The sequence below is a fragment of the Caretta caretta genome, chromosome 6 (assembly GCF_965140235.1).
Source record: "Caretta caretta isolate rCarCar2 chromosome 6, rCarCar1.hap1, whole genome shotgun sequence".
NCBI classification, from domain to species: Eukaryota; Metazoa; Chordata; order Testudines; family Cheloniidae; genus Caretta; species Caretta caretta.
Genome location: NC_134211.1, coordinates 49,688,590 through 49,714,612, shown reverse-complemented (window position 1 = coordinate 49,714,612; position 26,023 = coordinate 49,688,590). Strand labels below are relative to the sequence as shown.

The 26,023-nt window shown below is 42.4% G+C and overlaps 1 protein-coding gene across 1 annotated transcript in view; it reads left to right on the top strand.

Annotated features, from left to right (window-relative positions):
* The window catches only part of ABTB2 (ankyrin repeat and BTB domain containing 2), a 193,177-nt gene that overhangs the window by 104,220 nt on the left and 62,934 nt on the right, over nucleotides 1-26,023 (top strand). The window lies entirely within an intron of this gene.

Genomic DNA, 26,023 nt, shown 5'->3' with positions numbered 1-26,023 from the left:
GCGCCTGTTACTATTGTTTCTGAGCACCTCACAATCATTTAATGTGTGGCTCCTCACAGCACCCGGTGAAGTAGGGCAGTGCTATTAGCGACATTACACAAACGAGGAACTGAGGTACAGGGAGACTAAGTGTCTTGCCCAAGGTCACACATGGGAGTCTGTAGCACAGCAGGAAATTAGCCGAGGAATGAGGAAACCTAGTTTTATCGTCTTACCATTGGACCATCCTCCTTCTTTTGTGTGGTGGGTGCTGCTTTAACAGGACTACAGTGTCCCTTGCTGCTGCTTTTCTGTCCAGTGTCACTGGCAGTACTGTCAACTGAAAGAACTGCCAAACAACAGCAAGATGCTGCAGCCAGTGTTGGCATTTTCGTGATGCCAGCCTAGAGATGCTCATAACTTTGGTCTTCATCCTCCTTCATTAAGCAGCCCGTATCAGACAGGAGACCTAGATATAGTGTAGCGGTATCAGAACTCCAAAGACAGGTGTAAAGCACAGCTAGGCTGGGCTTTATCTTAACACTACTCATGTTAATTCCTGGAAGTGGTGTTGGGTGATTGGAGCAGGGACGTGGGAGTCGGGACTCCTGAGTTCTGTTCCTACTTCTGTTCCTTCTCTCTCATTTTTGAGCAAGTCATTGTAGGTCAGAATTTTTAAACTTAGTCACTAACTAATGTCTTCTACAGTCAGGCATGAGGTTGATTATTAATAATGAAACTCTGTATGTCATTTAGTCCATTTCCTTGTTTGTGTGGGCCTCTCCCCACAGCAAAAGGGCAGAGACGATCGTTGTTAAAAATAAGAAAATGTGACTGCAAAATCCACAAAAACTGCAGGGGAATGTGGAACACTGGAAAATAGAGCATTTTTAACTCTGCCCACCCTCTTCCTTTTTAAATGGCTTCAAGCCGATGGTCTCTGTTTACTGACAGTAAAACAATCTCCTTTCTGGCGAAGAAGGGTTTTCTTTTCCTGAGTCTTTATTAGCAATAGTTAGGCCTTCAGCACTGCAGTACCAGCAGGATTTTTGTTTGTTTGTTTCAGCAGTGTTGAGAAATTAAAGGATAACTGTTCTCCCACAGTGTTATTTCTCAGGAGGATGTAACAGGATCTCTGAGAGACCACTTCAATTCCTGTTTCTTTAGGTGATTTCTGTTAACTCCAGATTCTGCATGGTGTAGTTAGTAAAAGACATAAGGAATCTGATACACTGGCCTAAGTGAAATCAGTAAGTCGGGTGTTACTCAATTGAAATTGATGTAAAACTCTTTTGAGCTGAGACGGGGATCAAGCTGCCTGTGTCACTGAGGCACCTAAACATTGCTTGCACGTGACAGCCTGGGGAAGTGGCAGGTTAAAAGGGCAGTGCTGGGAATAAGGCAGAGTGAGAGAGACTGACATTCCTTGTGCCTAGTAGAAGAAGTTTGACATTTCTACTTAGTGTTCACTTTCCTCTTGAATATTTGTCATGACAGAGAAACCAATGGTTGTGTGAAACTGCCAGTAAGTCAACCTAACACTTAAAGAAATTCCTCTGATTGTTTGCATGATTTCCCATGGAAACAGTCTCTTCATGCTGCAGTGCAGCAAGTGGTGATCTTTTTATTTGGGAGCATTGCAAATATGGAAATAACCTGAGGGAAAGTCTTTCTTTCCAGTGGCATGAACTATGATTAGTATATTTCTTTTGCAGATACCTGAACTAACCAGGCTTTATACGTGGCAGGCTATTGGGGTCAGCATACTTTAAGCTGTTCATGATGATGGGCTGTAAAACAAATTTAAAAAAAAATTCAAACTAGTCTATTTGGCTTCAATTATCTGGATCAAAAATTGTTCTGATTCCATATTGCAGGATCAGTCAGATGATGCTGAATAATCAACCAACAAGGGCTGTTTCTTTTTTAAAAATAATAATAATACAGTATCCAGCAGCAGATATTGCTTTCTAGTTGGACTGGAAAATATGTGAATATTGAAAAGAGATTAAAGGGGCATTAAAGTGAGCCAAGTGGTTATGCTTCTTAAAAGAGAAAAAAATGTTCATCCATTTCACAGCCTGGCTGTGGGTCTGCCAAGCCTTAGTCATGGCTAAAGACCATGTGAAAGGGAGTAAAGAAGCTGAATTGACCAGTTTCTTGCCTTTAATGAAGGGTTAGGAAATTGGTGTAGATGAAAATCAGTCACTTTCAGATGAAACATATGCCATTTTTCTTTGGCTGTTATCTGAGCAAGGACAGCTCAGGCTGGAACAGGATTTGGATAAAATTTAGACTTCCAATCCCAGTCTCTCCCAGAGGGGCAATATGCTCATGGAGCGTGGGATCAAGAGGTGCTGAGTCACTGGAGTCTGCAATTGCATAAAGGCATGCAGCACCTTGCAGGATCAGGCTCAGAGTGTGGAAAGAAAAGAAACGGTTTCCACTTAAAGATGATAGCTTACGTCAAAAGCAAATTAAAGCAGAGGATAAATGAGAAGTTTATGTAATTTCACTGTGGATTGGTTCCACATAAGAGGTCACAATGAAGCACATGAGCAGATCATAGGCAACTGAATAGCTGTTGATAACAATCCAATTAGGGCATGGTGGAGAAAGACCTCTTCCTCCCACAAACCCTCAAGCTGATCACATGCTCCCTGCTGGAAGGCACATGGGCTCATTACTCATTGCAGTGTTGTGGTAAATGAGCCTCTTTGGGTCCTGTGTTCTCCCAGCACCCACAGAAACCAGCTCTCCAATCAGAGACACACTCCCGCTGCTGCTTCATCCACACGTGTACCTTCTTCCTATTTATCCTTTTGTTCTCTTCACACTCAGTCTGATTCACCTAGTTTTCAAGGTCAAAATAAAAACCAGGCCGTAGACTAGAATGTTGCTCCAAAGGCAGCTTTGATGCAGAAACCAGCTTTCAGTGTACTGTAGAGAACACATCCCCCCACCTCAGATGACAGTTGCTTTTGAAAATATGAATTCTTTCATGGTGAAGGCTCTATTATTGCCCCATTTTACAGATGGGGAACCTGAGGCATGGAGAACCTGAGTGACAAACCCAAAGCCACACTGTGAGTGAGTGGCAGAAATGGGATACTGATACTCTTTTGTTTCACTTAAAAGGTCATCCTTCCTTTATGTTAACCTGAGACTGGTAAACCATCTCCCACTCCAGCCTTTGCTGTAAGACCTGAGGTTTGGGCGTGAAGCTCTCTGGGTATTCTTCAGTCAATAACCACAGTGGATTATTTCAGTCACTCACTGACAGTAGGCAGTGCTTCTAATATGTGTGTCTTGTGAGATACAAAATTATGTGCCTGCTCTCCAGCTAGCATGCCTAGGTTTGTATTCCATTTTCACTCAGGCTTGCCAAGGGCTGGAGAGTACTGATGGATTTCAACCTTATCTCATAATTGTTGTGAAGCTGTTTATTCATTTAACAACTGCATGTGATAAAATCTTCTATCTGCAAAAAAAAAAAAAAAAAAAAAAAAAAAAGAGAGATGACACATTAGAAATAAACCCTGCCAGCACCTTCCATTACATGTGCTCAATGGAGGAGCTGCTTTTTGTTTTGTGGGTTTTGTTTTTTTTTTTTTTTGGGGGGGGGGGAGCGTGTTTAAAAAGGGGGTTACTGAATTGTTCAAGACTTCTTCCTTTTGGGCTGTGAGTAGGCAAAGAGCATATTAGCTTTGAATTGTATCAGTCTCCTTTAGGTGAACCACAAACCCGGCCTTGTAAGGCAGTGACTTTAACACTTCTTCTTGGCCTTTTGGCTAAGATTAAGTGTACCATGACCCCACTGGCCAAGCCCTGAGAGCCCAGGGCTATGAGGTCCAGATTCACACCCTGGTTGTGGGGGCCTTGGGCATGTGGGACCCACACAACTAGCCAGCGCTGAGAGCGTGTGGAGTCGGTTGGCGCTACGCCCGGCTCATGAGACAGCTCATGGTGTCTGACACCATCAGGTGGTCCAGAGACATCTACACCAGTGGTTCTCAAAGCTGGTCCGCTGCTTGTACAGGGAAAGCCCTGGGCAGCCGGGCCACTTTATTTACCTGCCGCGTCCGCAGGTTCAGCTGATCACGGCTCCCTGGCTGTGGTTTGCTGTTCCAGGCCAATGGGGGCTGTGGGAAGGGTGGCCAGCATGTCCCTCGGCCCACGCCGCTTTCTGCAGCCATTAACCTGGAACAGCAAACCGCAGCCAGGGAGCCATGATCAGCCGAACCTGCAGACGCGGCAGGTAAACAAAGTGGCCCGGCCGCCCAGGGCTTTCCCTAAACAAGTGGCAGAGCAGCTTTGAGAACGACTGATCTACATGGAACACATCATGGGACACCATCAGTAACAGGTTGAGTAATCGAGAACGCCAGTCAGGGAAATAACCCACTTCCTTCCTTCCCTGACGAACCAAGGGACTCAACCCACTCATGCACTTATTCACTACACCAATACTGACTTGGACTCTAAATACATTCTATGGGTCGCGTACCCGAGACCACTTATCCACTGACGTTTTAAAAACTCCCGCACCCCAATCTGGGTCTACGCTGGTTATGTACTATGTATGTATCCTGTGAATCTTGTAACCAATACTTGTAATCCCTAATAACTCGAGCCTGACCACAGATGTGCAGTACCTTCCCTCTTAACTTGTGTGAATTTGATTTTAAACATTATCTTTAATAAAAATTTTAAATCTGTTCTTATGAGTTTAATACCAGCTACATCCTCTGTCAAATTACTACCTCCTGCAGAAAATACTGTAGTAGTTTGGACTTCTAGATTGCTTTCCACCGAAGGATCTCAAAGCACTTTCCAAACATGAATGAAATTTCATAATGCCAGCTGTGTGGTAAGCATTATTGTTACTTGTTTTATGGATGGAAAACTGAGGCACGTGCTTTACCGAAGGTTGCATGACAGGACAGCGGCAGAAACAGAAATACATTTCAGAACTCCTGGGTCCCAGTCCTGTGCACTGAGTACTAAACCATACTTCCCCCTACAATTGCCTTTGCAATCTTGTATGTGTTTTTGGCTCTAATTCCAATGATGAATGGTACAGTTGTATGATTCATAATATTGCCTCAAGAACGTTTCCCTTTTCTTGGAGAATAAAATCATCTTCATGATTTCCCCCTTCCCTCATTGCCCCAGGTTTTTACCTTAAATTATCCCCTGCTAGAAAACTCTATGGCAGCCTGACCCAGCCGTGACCTTCCTGCAGGAGAGGGGTTCATATGCCCCCCGTCCAGATTACAGTAATCCGTTCCTCCCCCTGGATTATTTAACATATAAATACTATCTAATCTAACTGTGTAGATTTAATAGTTCACTAACTTGGAAGTGAGGGAGCCAAGCTCGGAATGTGTTGTTAACTGGGAAAGTCATCCAGCACACTGCACTGGAAAAGGATTTAGGTGGTGTAGAAAAATCTTTGAAGTCATCAGCTCGGTACAGAGAGGCAATGAAACAAAACAAATGAAATAGTGAGACTGTATTAACAAAGGGACAGAATATGAAAGAGATGACATGATTAATGCATAAGGCACTTTAGATTCCACTTTTATTACTAAGTGCAGGGCAATATGGTTGCTGTCACCCAATAAAGATATGGACAGGGTGAACCTCCGTGGATGAATCAAAAGGCAAACAAACAAATTTGAAGAAACTAACTTTTGATATATTACATTGCATCTTCTATCTCAATGTACTTCATAATTTAGACACATGCAGTGTCATTGAAATGCAACCAGCTCTGAGGAGGAGAGTGGCAACCGAGTGGCAACCAGTTGGCATGCAGCATATTACACAACAGCGTTTGGTGGGATAAATTGTGACCAATGACATTGGGGGACAACCCAACACTTGCTATATGGTCACTCATGTCCATACAAAGCAGGAAAGAACATTTTGGATTTTAAGGTCCTAACTCAAAGCCTCCCACTTGTAGCTGATCTGTTTCAGAAGGATGAAGGTTGGAGGTGACCCAGTTGCGATATGACACTGAGTTTCCAGTAAGTGCTAGTACTTCTGGTCTGTTGCTTAGACCACTGAGAGGAAAGGTTATGAGAATTGTGTGTTTTGTTTTTGTTTGTTTTAAAGAGGAGACTTTGAGGGATGCCTAACAAATGTTCAAAGTTATGACAGAGATGGAAACAGTTACTAAAGATTCCATCTTGGCTTGGAACCTAAATCTGATCCTTCTCCATATTTAGAGAGGAAGTTGTCCTGAGGTCTGAATCTGAACCCAGATCTGATTCTGACTTTCCCAAATGGACCCTGTCTTTAAAAAGGGGCCAAGTCCTAATGCCCTCCTCTCCCACCTCTTTGGAACCAGAGTTCAACCCACTCACAATTTTGCAGCTTGGGTCTGTCTTGACTCAAAATATATCTTTCCTCTTGGTTTTGGAAGCAAAAAGCCAACAGAGGGATCTGAAGCACAATTACTTCCGTTCCTGCTACAATCTTACCTACCCATTTTTTATGACTGAAAGCATTATCTGCATCATCCCCTTTTTAGTCCCCTCTTAGGCAAGCACAGTGAATGGAAACTTGCTGATAACTTGGAGTGCCTTTTGAGTCCTAGGGCAGCTTTCTGATGATTTGCCAATTTCTTTAACTCAAACCCAACCTCAAATGCTAAGCGCTTTCAGTCCAGCTTTGCATCCTTGAACTGCACCAAGCCCAAAAGGCTTAAGAGATTATTATTACTATTTTTTCCAGAATGTCAGCTCCGATGGGAGACTGCAGGAACTGTTTAAGAGGATTTGTGAGAATTAAGTGATCAGGAGCTGAATCTCATTCCATGACTTCCTGCATCAAATCACACCATGCGGGTGGGTGGGTTGCTTTTTGTTTCTTGGGTTTGCTTTTGACAGAAGGGATGCCAGGTTGAAGACTTCTTTGCAAAGAAACAATTTAATCTATAGTAGCATTTATTCCCTCAAGATGAAAGACCTACATTAACATAAAGGTTCTCACTCAGCCCTCAAATCCGGGCACTCCTATTCTATTCTGTTCACCACAGCACGGCACTGCAGTTGAATGGATGTAGCTTAGAGGAGAATTTGGACCTCTGTCTTTGTTCTCAGGGTTCGTCGACATAGCATGTTACAGCACACTAGCTTGCCATGCAGTAGTGTCCCATGTGACAGCACACAAACAATTCTGCAGTGTAGAGTGACATACTGCTGTTTGAAATGGGAGTGCATCAGTGTGCACAATGGAACTTTTAGGGCACTGTAGCACTGTCCACACAGGATGTTATTGTGTGGCAAACTAGACCTCATACCCTGGCTTGCCACATAGTAAAGGTCCATGTAGACCAGCTTTCTGTTGCATAAAATATTCTTAATGTAGTAATAATACTTTGCACTTTTATAGCATTTAATCCATTGCAAAGTATTTAAAACAACCAGTTAGTAATTAAGAATCAGCACCTCCACATTGACTGCCCCTGCAATGCAGCAGCCTTTGGAGTAGAACATGGCAGCTGCTTAACAGCACACAGCAGCTCTATATACAGCAGGTTTAGGACAGGAAGTGAACAACACTGTAAACGGCAACTATTTTGACAGACTAATTGTCCAATTTGGACGTTACATTAACACATCTACTGTTAGAAACAAAGTGCCACAGAAACTTTAATGACCACAGCTGGTTGGGACTGTTTGCAGCCCAGTGCTCCCAAACAGCACTGTTGGTGAGTTAGTTCAACACAGAGCTGAAGAGAAGAATGCCACCTACAGCATTAACAACCCCAGATGCTTCAGCACAGAGGTGTCTCCTTCAAGCAGGGCCGGAGTGAGGGGTCCCAGCTCCTGGAGTCATGTGTTTACATGAGACTCTCAGTTTTCATTTGGGGGAAAAAGTTTACCCCCTTGTGTGTGGAGACAGAATCACCTTTCATTCTTTCTAAAGAAGTGGCCCCATGAGAGGTCCCCATTACAAGGCACTAAGGGTCAGATTACGCATTCCATACAGATACATAGAATAGGGTTAACACCTCTGCAGGACCCTTAGGGCATTAAAAATGAGCTGAAGGCTCAACACTTGCATTATTCATTATAACTGCCTTCATGGTTTATTGCACTGATTTTGCTAGGCTACAGCTGATAATGTACATACAGGAATGGGCAGCTCACATGCAGAGAATTAAAACCTAAGCAGGAATCATTTAAACATATTTGCTTTTGAGACAAAAAGTAAAGGATTTGTTTTTAGAGTTAAAAAGCAGAATTTACAGGGAGCATTCTCCTTCCCCAAATTTTCTTATTTTTGGCTTCCTGCTACAAAATGAATTTGCCAAGTGCAAAAGGTTGTTCAGAAGGAAAGCAATAGAAAAGGTTGGAGGTGGAGGCCATGGTGATGTTTCCAGAAAATATCTTATGATTCATTTTTTTTTTATTGTGGCCAAAATATTACATCAGCCTGGATACCATGATGCAGTAAATCTCAAATTAGCAAACTCCCTGATATATCAGGAGTGGAAGGGTGGTTTTATTGATTAAAGCACTAGACTAGAACTCAGGAGATTTGGATTTTATTCCTGGGGCTGCTAGGGACATCCTGTGTGATTTTGGTAAGTCGTTTAATTTCTCAGCTCGCCATTTGTAAAATGATAATAACGATGCTTCCTTTTTCTCAGGCTTTGATTGTCTTGTCCATTTAGATTGTAAGCTCTTCAGGGCAGGGGCTTATCTCTTACCATGTGTTTTCATGACACCTAACACAACGGGGCCCTAATCTCAGTTGAGGACTGTAGCTACTACTGCAATATAAATAAGAAACAAGAGTGTCAATCTGCGTGCTTTGCTTTGAAAGAAGGTCCATTGATGCTTGGCTATTTCCCCATCATTCTAAAACACCTCAAAGAAATAGTGGTCATTTTTATAAGGAAAGAACAGTTACCAAACATAAATACAGAAGAAACATTGCTCTACTTTGTGACAATTTAGACAAGCTATGACATCTCTTAGAATATGGAGATGAGAAACATAGGGCCTGGTAATAGAGGAAAGTAAAGATGACCACTCTGGCTGTGATGTGTTTGCTACTTGGGAATCCATTGGAACCCCAACACAGCTATTGCACTGGTCAAAAATGGAAATGGATAGCATCGGTTATCTGCAGTTGAACACTAATTAAGTGTATCTGTTGGCACTGCGTATGGCCAACTCCTGAGCAGTGTTCAACATTAGCAACTCCCACTGAAGTCAAGGACTTTATTCTAGCAAAGCTTCCACTGGCTTCGGTGAGAGCAGGTTCCCAGGTGATGATGTGGTAGGCCTCCATGTTCTCATTTTTGGTACCTGTGGAGGGATTGCTGTCTAACTGAGAGGCCATTTGATCTGCAGAGGGGAGCATGGGCCTCGGGATCACAAACTCCTGAATTCTAAATCCTGCCTGTGCCTCTGACACCCCTTGTGGCCTTGTGTCACCATCAAACATTTTTCCCATCTATAAAATTGGGTTAATATCTACAGGGGTGCTGTGAGGATAAATTAGTTAATGTTTATGCAGTGATTTGAGGATGCCAAATCTAATTAACAAGGAATATAGATAATGGTATCAGGACAACCTGCTGGCTCACCATAGCACCCAGTACTGCCAGGTGGGAGATCTGTTTGATTCTAAACCTTGTCAACTGCTCCTCAGGAAATGTGCTAGGATCGCTTTGGAAGGTAGAACATTTCTCTGGGGTCAGCCTATCATTGATTCCTCTCGCTAACTGGAATATAACACTGTTAGGTACTGAAGAAAATCTAGTGTCCTGGTCTTGGCCAGTTTGTCATTCAGGACCTCAAGATTTACAGACTAAAGCAGGGGATTTTAGAGAAGACTCTAAAGAACCCTGTATGCCCCCTATACTCTTGGACAAAAATATAACAGCAATAGCTAGAACAGTATAATGACATGAAGCTCTCAAGGTGAAATGTAAAACTGATTGTTTCCATATGAGCAGAATATCCAAGAAAATAACTCTACAACTGAAAAACCAAAGTTCCTACAGGGTGCACACAGCACAAATATTTGCACATTAGTTGCTGTCAGCATAAAGATGGCATGACATGTTTAGGTCAAAGGAAAGATGCTAATCCATCACAGAAAATTGCATTGCAATTGATTTAAATTCATTTCTCTTTGCTGTACACAAATGCTTTGTTCCTTATGCTTCTGTGAATCAGGCCAGTCTAATATATTGGCATCTCAATCATCATTTGGCTCCCACTGCGATGAAGCAGCAGCAGCTGGGCCTTGAGGGCTGTTGTAATAAATCAATGATTTATTAGAAAGAATGGGGTAGAGTGTGTGTGTGTGGGGGGGGGGAGTTGAGGAAAGTTGGTAGTAAGAATGTAGCATCTTTTGTCCATGCCTGCCTGACTGTCCTACTCAGAAGGAATTGTAATGAAGCTCCAAACCTATCCTGACTTCTAGGTTATAGTATTGTATGATGATTCCTTTGCCTGAGTTTCTTTAAGTCCTGTTTCTTTTGGAGTATGGTTATCTCTGAAATGTAGCCATAAGGACGCACATCAAAAATGCAGGGACTCAAACAAAACTGCTTGGCCCCAAAAGCGCACGTGAAATACCGTCAGTGTTAAAATTAAGTATGTCTGAGTTCTGCTGGATTTCCTTGTGTAGGAATAAGGAGAGGTACCATTGGGGGTTAATGGATGGGGAGTGTTATGAGTTCCTCAGAACTTTGAAATTTTTTTTTTCTAAAGGTTAGATATTTTGAAAATTATTCCCAGGGTGATCTAAATGTACTCCCTCTGTTGGAGTCTTTCCTAATATCCACTTGCTCTTTGACTTACCTCTCCTTCATGCAACCTTTCCTTCTGCTCCCCACTGTTCTCCTTCTCTACTTCCTGTAGAACCACTCCCTCTATTCTATACCCCTTTCACAACACTTAAACATCTTCAGCCAGTCTGCATTCTCGCTGGGTCTAGCTTTTCCTTTTCTCCCATGACATGGAAGACACAGCAGTTTCCAGTCCTAAGATTTCTCTTTGGCAGCAGACAGGGCTGTTAACATCACTAGGGTAAAGCAATTGGATCCAAAAGGTGATCAGTCACATGCTATTGATCTCACCTTCTCTCCTAATAGATCACTGACTGGTTCTGGAGCACTTCCATGGTGTGCTTGTTTATTGAACATCAGTAGTGAGGCTGTGCTGGATACCATGTAATCACCATTTGGGAGGGGATCACCACCCAGATCATCATCGCTTGCATTAACTGCGGGATCAACAAAAGGATAACTGAGTGGGAATCTCACCTTTAATTTACAGTGTAATGTGACTGCTTCATAAAGTAGCATTTTAAAGAGAGAATCTGTTGCTGTCATCATTTACCTAACAGAACAACCTAGTCACGTTAACATCCCTGGCAATAACAAGATCTTCCTTCGACAGCCTACTTTCCTCTCTTGCCAACTTCAGGGCTATCAAGAAGACTCAGTGTCTATCATAATCTGCTGAAATACTATAAAAGCTATTGCTAGCCAAATACCCACATAGTGGTCATGTTTGTGCTTGTGCCCAGTGTTGCAGACACTTTGTACTAATGCTGTATAAGTACCACCTGGCCTTCTGATGAAGTCCTTTTCTTTCCCTCCTCTCACTCATGTCTTCTGATGGATTGTGGTAGTCCTAAGGCTTGTTTGCACTACAGGTTATGTTGGTATAACTTATGTCACTCAGGGGTGTGAGTAAGCCACTCCCATGAGCAACGTAAGTTACACCGACCTAAGCACTGGTGTGGATGGCACTATTTTGACAGGAGAGCTTTTCCCACCGACATAGCTCTCACCTCTCGGGGAGGTGGTTTTATTATGCTGATGGGAGAGCTCTGTCCTGTTGGCAAAGCATCTTCACCAGACGCACTAGAGCGGCACAGCTGCATCGGTGCAGCTGTGCTGCTGTAGCCCTTCCAGTGTATTGAACAAGATACAAGGATTTATTCCTGGCCTTGTCCCTGACCTGCTGTGACATTGGGCAAGTTGCTCAATTTCTATACATCTGTTGTCTCATCGGAGGGCATGTTCCAAGGTGTAATTCATGATTATTTGCAAAGATCTCTGAGTTGCTTATCAGACTGGAAAATAGTGTAACAAATGTATGATCATGGAAGACTTTGCAGTTATCCCTTTGTTGTACCCCAGCAGGTCACTCAGGACTTCCCAACAGGAGTGGGCATGGAACTTGATCTTCCTAGTCCAGAGGGACAAGCCTCAGATGCTTCATCTTGTGTTAGTAGTAGAGGGCCTATGAGTCAGGATGCAGCAGTTCTGATTCTATCCACTAGAGATCAACAGTCAGAGTTGTGAGGTCAGCAGCCTCTGTGTTTGGAACACTCAATATGCTGCTGCCAAGGCATCTTCCTCTTTTTCTAAAGCTTTTGTCTGAGTGTGAGACACAGAGTGGTAGCTGTGTACGTGTGTGAGTGAATGCGATCCCTTCCCTCAGTGAGGGCTGCCATCCTCCCTGTGTGCTGTCTGTGCAAAAATGTGAACCTGTCCTGCCCTAGCAGAGACTTTTTCTTTTTCCTTTGCTATGTGACAGTCTGATTCATTGTGTTGTCAGCACCTCAGCCAAAGGAGGTCCTCTCCACAAAAAGCTGCACTCCAAGTGTCAAGAAAAGAATACCTAGCAATGGCATAAATCTCTAATTAATTAGCTCGGGCTCTCTGGATATATTTCCTAGGCAGCACAGTCTAATTAGCACCACCCTCCATTATGAAAGAACTACAGCAGTGGTGTTCAGCTTTTTTCATTTGTGGACCACTTAAAATTTCAAATGCAGGTGCGGACCCCTTTGGAAATCTTAGGCATAGTCTGTGGACCCCAGGTTGAAAACCACTGAACTACAGCAAAATAGTACATTGGCAAAGTATATATAAAGTAATTGAGCCCAAAATGGGCTTGTGCACAAATACAATGGCTGCAGTAGACTGTATTCTCCCATGTTTTTAAAATTCATGAGATACTAATTCTCAGTCTCTAATGTAGCTGGCATGTTAGTAGCTTGGGCTGTGGTAATGATTCTAAACTCTAAATAACTGTCAGATCTGAGTGATATTCTCAGTGTTGCTTTTTTCATGTTTTTCGGGGTTATTTTTTTTTAAAGAGACCTTTATTCTATAATAAAAACTCTGGCAACCTTTGGTGGAATTTTTTGTTTTGTATTTGTGTGTGTGGTTTTTTTGAATAACTATTTAGAGTATTAAAACAACGCAATGGATCTATTAATCTCTGACCAATTACTTAACCAAGTATTTCATTCTTAATGTAAATGTCTAGAAATAAGACAGTAGACAAACTTGCTTTTAAAAACAAAACTCAAAGAGACACTGTTGGAAACTGAATTGCTGCTTGGATGAGTTATATTTAGAGCCCTAATGGATGCTAAAGAAGGGTTGCCCGTTGGTGATGAAACACAAGTTATGCTTGTTGTACAAACTATAAATGGCTATGACCAAGGATTTACGGATTAAAAAGTGCCTCTGTTTTAGATTATCTGAGAGCAAGGACCGGGCCTAGTAATGGATGTTTAATGCAGGGCTCGAAAGATATTGCCAAATTCTGATTGTCCCATCACCACTCTAGAGGGAAATGGCACGGTTCAAAAATAGGTAGGGGGTGTGTTCTTGTGTATACAACATATTTGGCACTGGTGGAAAGGCAGTGTCCCTGATTGTGTGGTGTGGATGAGGGGAGAGAGCATAAGCAATGAAGGAGAATAAAATAGGCCCTGGAAAGCCAGAGAAACTGACACATATCATGAAAAGAAATAAGATAGAAAGAGAGGAGTGAGCATGGAAGTAGATAAGGGGAGACAGAGCAGGGCAGCACTGAGAGAGTAGGAGAGAGGCCACCGAAGAGCAGAGAGAGGGCCTGAGCCTACAGCTGTTGCATGAGTGGAATTCTCATTGACTCTAGGGTTCTTGTGAGCCTTTTTTGTAATTGCCTTTGTTGATAAAGTTTTCTAAGATTTTTGAATGGGAGAAGATATAGACATGCAAAACATTATTATTATTATTTTATTATTAAGAGAACGATATCCCATATTGTAGAAAAAGTGGCCTGCCAAATACTTCCAAGTATTTATTTGAGTAAATCGGAATCAAAAGACAAATGGATTCTTTTTCAATATACAGTTGACACAGACCTTTAGCACTGTCCAAATTATTCTGGACCATGTAAATAACCCTGTCAAGAGGCACATGGGTTTTGTTTTCAGACACAAACATTCTTTCCAGAGTGGGAAGTGCTGATGTTTGTTTATTCCAAAACTTGAGCTCACCAAGACATTTTAATGTGAGCCCCAGGCAAGTTCTGTAAAAATGGTGAGGCCTCGTGATTAATGAGCTGTGCGTGCAGGTTAATGGTGGTCTGACCAGTTTACCTCTCCTGACTGCATTGTTTATTGTAGTCAGAGTGTCAACAGAGTACAGTACATTGGAAGTTAACTGTGTGTGTGAAACTGCAATGTACTGCATGTGTCATTTATTTCAGTTGCTTTTTTTTAAATAAATGGCCCTAGAGATGAATGTTCCTTGAGTTTCACATTGGCTAGACACAGATTAGCTTTAGTCAATGACTGACAATCCCATCCTTTTATGAGTCATTTGTATTTACCTGTATGATATGCACATGACTATCTAATTGAGACATCAGCCTGACCCCTCACAGTCCACTTTCATAGACTGTATCAAGTGAACTGAGTCAGAGGCAATGGTGCTACAACTTACTCGTTCATATACAACCGATTGTATACATATACAACCGATTGTTCAGTTCACTGGCAGTTCGTTCTGAAAAATCAAGAAAAAATGTGGTTCAGGGTAAATTGAATCCAGACATTTTTGGCAAATTGAAGAATTCTATGAAGTCTGTTTCATGTCTAAGGAAACATGTTATGTTGTTTGACCCAAAGCATTTTGTTTCTGGGAATCTTGAAAGGACTAGAGTCACAAAATCACCAGAGGAGGTGGAGGTGGTGCCCTCCTTTATGGCCTTTGTCCTAATGGTTAAGGCACTCAGCTGGCATGTGGGAGACCCACGGCCTAAATGGTGCTTAAATCCCCTTGTGAATCTAGCCGCTTCTCCCTCTCTCTCTCTCCTCCCCACCCCAATCTAGCAAATCTGTGTCAAATTCACAAATAGTTTTGTGAACTGAAACTGCATTTTTTGGTGAATAATCTATTTGAAAAATGTTACCCGGTTCTACACATCTATTGTAATGACAGTATCGTGTATTGAGGAGTTCTGATTCTGTCTGGTACCACTGTGCATCATAGGGACTATACTGCTAATGGAGATTATCCTTCGCTCACGTGGTAGTCGCCTGTCCTTTAGGAACAGGAGGATCTGAATTCCGTCACCATGAAGTTCTTATTTGGTCATGGATTTGTTACAATATTAGGTATTAAAAATATGTGTAGAGTGAGATACCATTAGTAGCAACCTACAGTGGTTTAAAGCAGCTCATACCTACAGCCTCCTAAATATTGGGAGGTAGTTAGAATTGCTTTCTAAATTGTAAAAGGGGGAGGAGGTCCTTTTGTAAAGCTTTATTTTTTAATTTGAGATGTACAGAATTATTTATTTCTCATGCTTAGAGAATTCCAAATGATTGATGTAATTATGGTTTTGATGTTGATTAATAGATGATCTATTTTTAATGTTATGGAATGGTATATGAAATCCAACCAGGAAAGACCAGAATGTGGATTAGTTTAATCAGACTAAGGTCTTAACTACCCAGGGAAATTGACTGGAATAACTATTGTGGAATATATTAATGCACATTAGCTATTCCAGAATATTCCTTCATGGCAAAAGTGGGACACAAGAAGGAGCCCTACCCCTCTCTGTGGCCCTGCCCCCTGGCCAAACTGAAAGCGGGAGCCGGGCCATTGGAAGAGATGCCCAGGGAGCCAAAGCCACTGTAGGGAGCCCCAGACCCTCCATCTGCCCTGAGTGAGGGACTAAGGCCCACCTCAGCCTCCCCCACACTGGGAAGAGGCTGGTGCCGCCCTTGAGCCTCAGACAGGCATGGAGTGGTGCTGCAGGAAATCCAGGACAAATGCTGTCCGGAAGTAATTCAGCCCGAGACTGGGACTTGAACTCTGCATTTTGGGACTGACCTGCCCAATTCAGGATGGGTGGTCACCCTAGATGACAAGTAAATCTCTTATGGCATGTTTTGTAACAGTAACTATGTAATCCCAGAGTCCTAGCCAAAATCTATTTTACCTGCCTAAAATCCATTCTACCTTCCCACATTCCCCTCTGTAGTTTCAACTGGATAAATCCTGTCTCTTCCAGTTCTAAGCTGTTACGTTGTATTGTCATGCACTGTTAGAGCTACTGAGTTTCACCCCAAAGGTAGCTGCATTTCGGGTGGGGTGGAGTGGGGTGATCCCTATGCACACTTTGCAAAGCACTTTGGATTCTTTGGGGTAAAACTAAATTAAAGTTGTTAATGTTATTAACTGAAAAAGGACCATAAGAAAATTACTGTCGGTACATATTGGATAAAGGGACATTACTGAGGTGTACGGGAATGATTCTGAATGAGTGGAGAAGTTAGATGATTTAAGAAAGCAGCTTCTGTCAAATCACCCTGGAGGGTAGGGAAGTATTATTCCCATTTTACAGTTAAGTGAACTGAGAAACAGGGAGATCCAGTAAGTTGGTCAAGGTCACACAGCAAGTCAGTGTCAGAGCTGGAAATAGAACCTTGGCAGCATAACACCAAGTCTCCTGCTCTACCCATTAGACTGCACTCACTGTTGGCAAGTGTGTCTGTTTTCTTCACTTCTTCCAGAAAGCTTGTGGCAAATATACTGTGCCTCATAAAGCTTCTCTTCATTTGTCCATGTGATATTTACAGCCCTGTAGAGGGTTTGCTCTTTAATGAGTCTAATTGGAATCTGAAAACAGAAATTTATAAAAGCACAGGGGGTTTATTCCGAAACCTATTGTTACAGCTGAGTTGCAGGGTCCTATTATGCCCTCAAATTCCACATGGAAATTACGATGCCATGAATGCTGGTGATCTTAGAGAGAATGGCCCTGCGCTTCGAGATTGTGTTTGTTGAGCACATCAGATTCTTTTCAAGTAGCTGCAATGGTTGCACTACAAAAAATTTACATTTCTAGAAATTATGGGAAAATTATTAAAGTTCCTCTGTCTCTTTTTAATGTATTATGATGACATCAAAGACCACATTTTCAAATGACTTTATCATAGCTTGTAAAACAGTGAGCATAGTTTTCCAGACCCAAGTTAAAACACAGCCATGCCACTTATTTAAAATCTGGGCTAGTTGACAATAGAACAATGATTCAATATCGGCAAATTTGGTCTAATCAGTGGCTCTGAATGCGGAGATGTGGGCAATGCAGAGATCTGGCACTAACTCCCTCTGTGAGCTTGGACAGCTCACTTCAACTCTTTATGACTTTGTTTCCCCATCTATGAAACTGAGGTAATGATGGTGGCCCTCCGGCCACAGCACTGAGAGCCTCAGATAAAAGGTGATGTATAATAACAAAAGAAAGCCATACTGGGTCAGACCAATGGTCCATCTAGCCCAGTATCCTGCCTTCCAACAGTGGCCAGGGCCAGATGTTTCAGAGGGAATGAACAGAACAGGGCAATTATTGAGTGATCCATGCGCTGTCTTCCTGTCCCAGCTTCTGGCAGTCAGAGATTTCAGGACACCCAGAGCATGGGGTTGTGTCCCTGACTGTCTTGGCTAATGAACTTATCTAATTCTTTTTTGAACCCACTTATACATTGGCCTTCACAACATCTCTTGGCCATAAGTTCCCCAGGTTGACTGTGCATTGTGTGAAGAAGTACTTCCTTTTGTTTGTTTTATACCTGTTGCCAATTAATTTCATTGCATGACTCCTAGTTCTTGGGTTATGTGAAGGGGTAAATAACACCTTCCCTATTCACTTTCACCACCCTAGTCATGATTTTATAGACCTCTAGCATATCCCCACTTAGTCATCTCTTTTCTAAACTGCACAGTCCCCGTCTTTTTAATCTCTCCACATATGGAAGCTGTTACATACCCCTAATAATTTTTGTTGCCCTTTTCCAATTCTAATGTGTGTTTTCTGAGCTGGGGATGACTGGAACTGCACACACAGTAGTCAAGGAGTGGGCATACTATGGATTTGTATAGTGGCATTATGATATTTTCTGTTTTATTATCTATCCTTTTCCTAGTGGTTCTTAACTTTCTATTAGCCTTTCTGACTGCTCCAGATTGCAAAATATGTTTATGATGAACTTTATGGAAACGTACCTGGTTTTCCATTATCCTTTAAAATACCAGCTCAGGATGTGTGTTCATCAGATTATATCAAATTAAGCAACTGGGGTCAGGCCAGGTCAGTGGTTAGACAGGAGACCTCCAAGGAAAACTCACCGTGGTGTGGGAAGTCGGACTGGTGATTGCTTCTCTCTGAATAATAACAATAACCAATGCCCTGTTGCTGTGTTTGCTGGTAGTGTGCTGCCCTTCTGCCATCTTCATGTCAGCTTTTGAATACGATGTAAAAAAGAGGCTCTATCCACTCTTGATCATCTAGAATGCCATTTGTCCCAGCCATGCTATGGAACTTCCAGTACCCTACCCCTATACCTCCTACCTCCAGCCCAACCCCAGCATTTTCAATGGTCCGCTCCTTTTCCCAAAACAGTTATTTGATGCTGATGTAGCATGGCAGCCATGTGCCACCCCAGAGATGATTGTATTTCAAGGATGGGTGAAATAAAAACCTGTTAGTGTTTTCTGACAGTCCAGTATTAGTAGAAAGCATGATTAGTTCCGTGAGATTACCCAGGCATTTAAGGATTTGTGCTGACTTACAGATTTTCTGCACTATAATGTACACCGAATGTTAGTGTAATAGCTCCCCTAGAGCTGCAGAGTCCGTAAACTCTGATTCTTCCACATACTTATGGAACATTGGGGCTGGTGAGCCAGGTTATAGCGGAGAGATAATGGACTTTCAGGGTGTCCTTAAGCCTGCAGTTTTGGGGCATCTTTATGCTTGAGCCACATAATGCCTATTCGCAAAAAGAAAAGGAGTACTTGTGGCACCTTAGAGACTAACCAATTTATTTGAGCATGAGCTTTCGTGAGCTACAGCTCACAAACATCTGATGAAGTGAGCTGTAGCTCACGAAAGCTCATGCTCAAATAAATTGGTTAGTCTCTAAGGTGCCACAAGTACTCCTTTTCTTTTTGCGAATACAGACTAACACGGCTGTTCCTCTGAATAATGCCTATTGATATTTTGCTAATAATGACCAGATTGTTTTCTAGAAGACAATGCTGGCTCTTGATAACATGTTACTTAAGCCCAGACAAACTGTGGCTGCCAGTATTAGTCTTTGATGTGTGCATTAGGACACAAAGTATGTTCCACTCATGAAACTGAGAGCTCTGCCTAGAGCTAAATGTAGTACAGATCGGCACTGTAAAAGTTTCCCCACACTTCCCTACCAAACAGTCATGACCTTCAACACCCACAACTGTTCCAATCTTGGCAACAATCCCTCACCCTGGCCATCATCCCTAAATCTTGACCTACACTTCTCCTCCTATTTTAGTCTAGCCCCCAAATCTCTATCCCCTCATCTCGACAAGTGTCCTGACTACAGCACCCCCTACTCTCTCATTCCTGGCTATGCTTGTGCACCACGGTCCTGACTGGTGTTGTCAAATGGAGCCCTGGCTGTCCCTCAGAAGAGGCTGCCAGTTCGCATGTATGTGAGGGGCCTGGTGTGGAAAGATGGCCACAAACAATCAGTGTGAGACCACAAAACTCATTTTAATGTGTGGGTGTGCGAATTGATCTGATCTGTACCCAGCAGTTTCCAGAACTGAACAGCTAAGACAGTGGCTCTTAAACTGTGCACCACTGTGCACTTGTAGATAATCCAAGGACCCTTCTGTCTCAGTGCTTAAGCCTTTCTTTCCCTCCTGCTGTCTCCTTCCCGCATTTGTTTTGAATTAAGGTATGATTGTTAAATGTGGATGCTCATACATATGACTGGTTTTGATTTCTCTTACTGCTGACAGAGCCCCACTGAATGATGTGCCCATCTGTTTTGTAATCACTTAATGCAAAACTGTTACTTTCCCATTAGTTAGCAGTTATAAGCACTCTTCTCCCATCACAAACTTCTTTCCCAACTCCTGTCTTCCTATCAGGGTGATACATGACTGTATCTGATCTCAGAACCTGATATGTTTACATTTGTATATGTTAGCGGAGGAACACTTTGGTTGGCTGGTTTCCTTTGGTGTACTCTGCTGTCAGAAGGAACAGTAGACTATCGCTGTGATGATGTCAGATTTCATAAAACCAAGTAGGCTTGAGCTTTCATAGTACTTGGATGAGAGCCTGCCAAGGAGAAAAATAAAAGGTCCAGGAGATGGCAGAGACTTGGTAGGTGGTGCTCTTTGTTCTGAGTCCTTTCTGAATCAGTGTAGCATGGCACTGCATTGCGGGACAGAAATTAATGGAGTCCCTCACCACTCAAGATGTTTAAGATTTATGGCACTTTTTGTAGAAAAAGGACATCTGTCTCTGTGTCCCACCCAAACGGGGTAATTAGAGTTGCAATTGGATTAGAGCAGTGGTGGGCAACCTGTGGCCCGTCAGGGTAATCCACTGGCAGCCCATGAGACAGTTTGTTTACATTGACTGACTGTCCACAGGCACAGCCACCCACAGCTCCCAGTGGCCACAGTTTGCCGTTCCCGGCCACAGGTGGCCACAGTGCGGGCCAGCCGCTACTTCAAACAGCTCCTATTGGCTGGGAATGGTGAACCACAGCCACTGGGAGCTGCGCAAAGCTGTACCTGCGGACAGTCAATGTAAACAAACTGTCTCATGGCCCACCAGCAGATTACTCTGATGGGCCACAGGTTGCCCACCTCTGGATTAGAGTCTTCTTGATTTCCTAGGTGAAATCCTGGCCCCATTGAAATCAATGGGAGTCTTGCCATCAACTTCAGTGGGGGCAGGATTTCACCCTTCTGTCTCTAAAATGTTAGTTCTACAAGCCTACTGGATTCAGTTAACATTTGACCTTTGTAAATGTTCCGTATGGAACTAATCACAAGACATATATTGCAAAATTGTCTTGATGCCCATGACAGAAGACATTTTTCTTTCTTATTTTTTTATATTCTTGATGGATCCTGTGTATTATTTACACTTTTTGTTTTGGTGCGTATGTGACTCATACAAAATGTATCATGATTAAGGATAGGTAAATGGCTAGATATGATCCTGAATCTAGTGAGTGCTCCCAGAGCTGTCAAAAATTCATCTTTAGGTTTAATTTCCTGAAATGGATCTTTGTCCCATGTTTGTTTTGTTTGTTGATGTTATGGTAATGTCTAGGAAGTCATGAACCCCACTGTGCTAGGCATTGTACAGACAGAACAAAAAGATAGTCCTTGTTTTAAAGAGGTTATTTTTGTTCTGCCCAGAGGAAAGATGTATAAAACAAACGCAATTTTACTGGTTTCATCTAAAAACAAGTTAAAGCGCAACATGTAACCCCCTCCTTGTCTCCATACTCCCCAACGTATGCCCCATGGGATAGCGATATCTGTGTTTGGTAGCTTAATATATCCTGAACCAAGCTCTTTAGACTTTGTCACACCTTTCTAGCAGAGTTAGTGCCCTATGCAATCTCCACAAGGAATCCCAGATGGCAGAATTCCATTGCTTTTCAGACCAGTCTCACTGGCTCTTTACCACTTCTGAAAGGCCACCTCTAAACGTCATGCAACCATCTGGAAGACCTCAAAGAGCTGACAAGGTAGTCAAGAAGCTGTCTTCCAACGTGAAAGATTTAAATTACAGCAGATTTCTGTACCAACTGCTTTAAAGTGCTATGAAGTCCAGAAAACACAGTGAAAATCTTCCCATTGGAGAGTCCTTTTCCATAAACATCACATGCAAAGAACTTGGCGAGCTTAACAACGTAAAGATAAAATGTCATGGACAAGGATTTTGATCCCTCTAGCATGAAATCTCCAAACAAAATCCAGTCAAAACCTCCTAGTTCACCTTTTGATGCCAAACCATAATTGTCATGTGACTGATGCCAAGCTGCAAATTATCCCAGCTTCGCTCAAAATTCAGCCCAGGAGTCACTCGTGAAGTTCTCAAACCTTTAGAGAAACCTGACCTGAGCTTTGAGCTTGAACCAAACCCCACATCAGGTGGAAACTGCAGAGTTGCATGGCCAACTTGCCTGGGAAGTGATGGCCCACCAGCCATAACAGCATCCCCACTGCACCACTAAAAGCAACAAGATGTCGAATGGTGTGAACATTTTTTGTTGGTGGTGTTTTTTGTCTATCCCTGGACTCAATTTAGATTGCAGAAGCATTTTTCAGTTGCTCTTAAAAAGCATCAGATTACAGACGACAATTCAAAAACCTTCAGGCTAGCAGAACAGTTTCATTCTGAAGAACTGCTTCACCCAGTGACTGGAACTCCACCCAGTAACTGCCTTTTAAGAGCCCTGGAGCAGATTTCGTATATTAAGTGAGGTAGAATAAACCTTGCTTTATTCCCAGTTGTTATTTCAAAACCTATGAAAATATCAGAAACTAAGTACTGTTGTTAAACCTTGCCTTGATCACAGAACTATGAAGGTGTTTTCAGTTGGGCTGCTGTATGTAGTGCTACCTCCCAATAATCTCGGGAAAAGCTGCTGCTTAAATTGTTGTGATTTTAAGGCCTGATCCATACCACACTGAAATCAGTAGAAAGACTTCTGTTGACTTCATTGGGAGTTGGATTAGCTCCTTAATCTCTTTGGCAATAAATAAATATATATAGTTTTGTTGCCAAAATACCAGGGCATGGCCAGGAATGGATGAGAGTCACACAATGTAACCCATACAACAAAAAAATATTTTATAGACAACAAAGTGTGCTGTTGATGGATCATTGCAGCATTGTAATTAAAGGTTGCTTTGGGTTGTTATTTCGTGGGGGAAATATACCCTTGAAATTCATGTCAACTGTAGTTTTACTCCCAGATTGAAAGTAAAAAGAGAAGGTTCAGGTACAAATTAATCTAATTGAGTTATATTTTGCTTATTTAGTTAGCCTTGATCAAAATCAATATGACCATGAATAAAAATGTATAAAGCCAAATCTAAATTCATAAACAGGCCGTACAAATTCAATCAGAACAATTTACACTTCATATTTTGCATTTTTATAATATCTTTTATCTGGAAATCTCAAAACACTTTTACTGATATTAATTAAGATTTATAGCACTACTCTCGGATCGGTAACCATAATTAGCCCCATTTTATAGAGGAGGAAACTGAGGCACAGAGAAGCGATGAAAGTTGCCCAAGGTTGGTCAGTCAGTCAGCGGCACAGCCACTCTTAACTCCTTTTCTAACCACTTAGAATATGCTCCACTTCCACCTTTGCAAAGTCATGATACAAAAGTAAGGTAAGATGTTCACATTCTGACGCATTCATAATAACCTATCCCAGGAGCATGTAAAAGCATGTGACATTACCAAATCAGAATCACCATCAGCACCTCCAGCTCGGAGTGAGATTTATACATTATCCACATGTCTCTGAGAAGTAAAGTGAAGCATCTGTCTGAGTTTCTGCTTTTTTGTCAGATTAACACCGTTTCAGAAAATTATTCCACTTCTGGGTGGGACTGTGTTGTTATCTCTGCTACAGAACATTTCTGATATCTGCAGTCAGAATAGCATGTCGCAGTGCAGTTGACTCTATCCATCATGAAAACCATGTTTGACTCTTGTAGGCTAAAAGATACAAGATACAAGATCAAATTTGATCTGATGAAGTGAGCTGTAGCTCACGAAAGCTCATGCTCAAATAAATTGGTTAGTCTCTAAGGTGCCACAAGTACTCCTTTTCTTTTTGCGAATACAGACTAACACGGCTGTTCCTCTGAAAGATCAAATTTGGCTCCCAGTTACATGAGTCCAACCCTAATGGACTCAGTGTGGCTACAGATCCATCTGGGGCTCAGTTCCTCGTCTGCAAAGTGGGACTAACAGTATTTCTCTACCTCCCATGAAGTGATGGGGACTACGGAAGTAGTACCAAAATTAGCACAGTAAAGTAGGCTGTAAACAAACTGTGGTGAATATTGTACTCTTGCTGCCCAGTCAGTCGCTCCTGTTAGTCTCTTGAAAAGTTGTGAGCAAAGTGCTCTTTCTCTCCACTACAGGACCCTTTCATCTCCAAGAAAGAATGCAGTGAGTGTAAAATGCAGTAATGAGTAAAAATGTAACCCTTATGAAAGAAGGGTACATGTGTGCACTGCTCTCTAATGAAGAGAATCAGAATTGCTCACATATGTATCACAGGCCCTATATGGCTAACAACTAGAGGAGATTGATGTCAATGGAATTGCAGTTGTTTACAGCAAGTATTGAAGTTGCCTTCTGGCCTTTTGCTTCCTTCACCCAGGCCGCAAAGTGTTTCAGATGCCAGCAAGCTTGTTGCTTGCTGGGGGAATGGAATGTATTACTCTGGCCTGTTAAGGAAGGGTGCTGATGTGCTACATAGGAAGCTCTCTCCAGTCCTCTTCCAGAAGAATGGCTAGCGTGCTGTGAAGCCTTGCAGAAAGGGGAGGCTACAACAGGGGAAAAGGGGATGGTTCTCAGGACTCTGTCAGGGACTCAGTACCCTTCAATTGTGAAAAACGCACACACTGCTAAATTAACAGGAAACAAATTTTATAAATGCTATTGCTGTATATTAAGGGCCTGATCTCAAACCCATTTATATCAATGGAATACCGCCACAGACATCAGTGGGCTGTGGATCTGGCCTTAAGGACTTAATTCCATTCTCATCTCCCACTTAAGTAACAGGCATACCTCTCTCCCAGCCAGTGGAATCATTAGACCCTAAATATTTTGCCCTCTAATACTACGATACTTTGTGGGCAGATATGAGTGACTTTTCCCAGTGAATAAATCACTTTTATTTCCAACTATTCCCAACAACTGCCAAGCCATAACCTGAAAAGCTGAGAAAATTTGCTTGATTTGTCTGCCCAGCTTAAATCATTCTACAAAATCTTTATTTGTAATTAAAACAAACCAACCAACTTTCAGTTGAAACCGTTGGGGGAGAAAGCAGAGGGGAGGGTGATCTGCTCCGAAAGCTTTTTTTTGTGTGTGTGTGCCCTGCTTGTTTAATTAATGTAACTGCCCATTTCTGTTTCCACCTTCCTAGAGTTGTGCGCTCCATTTGAAACTTTTAACAAATCAGCCCATTTTCCTTCTCCCACTGTTGTAAATTCAATCCATATGCCTTAAAATGTCCTTTCATAAGACTAACATGGGAAAAGGAAGTGGGCTCACACTCTGTGTAGGGGGCTGCAGTGTAGTGAGAGAGCGCTTCCAGTTTGCATGTGTTGCTTCTATTAATTCTTAGAACTCGAGCTTCCTAATTATTCAGATTAGAGACCATTGGCAGGGTTTTCTGCATTAGCCAACAGTGATGTACAGTGCAGAGACACAGCAGGATAAATCATTCCCTTATCCTCAGAATGTCTAGGAAGTTCTTGATGCAATCGTTGGCTGTGCCACTGAACAGGATGTGAAGAGGAGGTGTCCTGCTGAATGGGAGAGGAAGGGAGAGATCAATTCTGTATAAAATCTCAAAAGAAAACACCAAGACAAAGTAACAAAGATCTCCCAGTGTGGTGCAGGTTAACTGGCAATTATCTGCTTGATGGGAGGCAGGGGACTGACATGACAGGAGGTGGCTGCAGATTAAGAATGAAGCACTCTCCACATCTAGGACTGGAACAGTAGGGGTACTGCATGACAGTACTGAAATGTATTAGCAGAGCTGTGTGGGGACAAAAGTGAATAGCTTAGGGTGCCACAGATCAAGATTGAGGTATGTTGACAGAGAAGTGTATGGGGTCCCAGGTC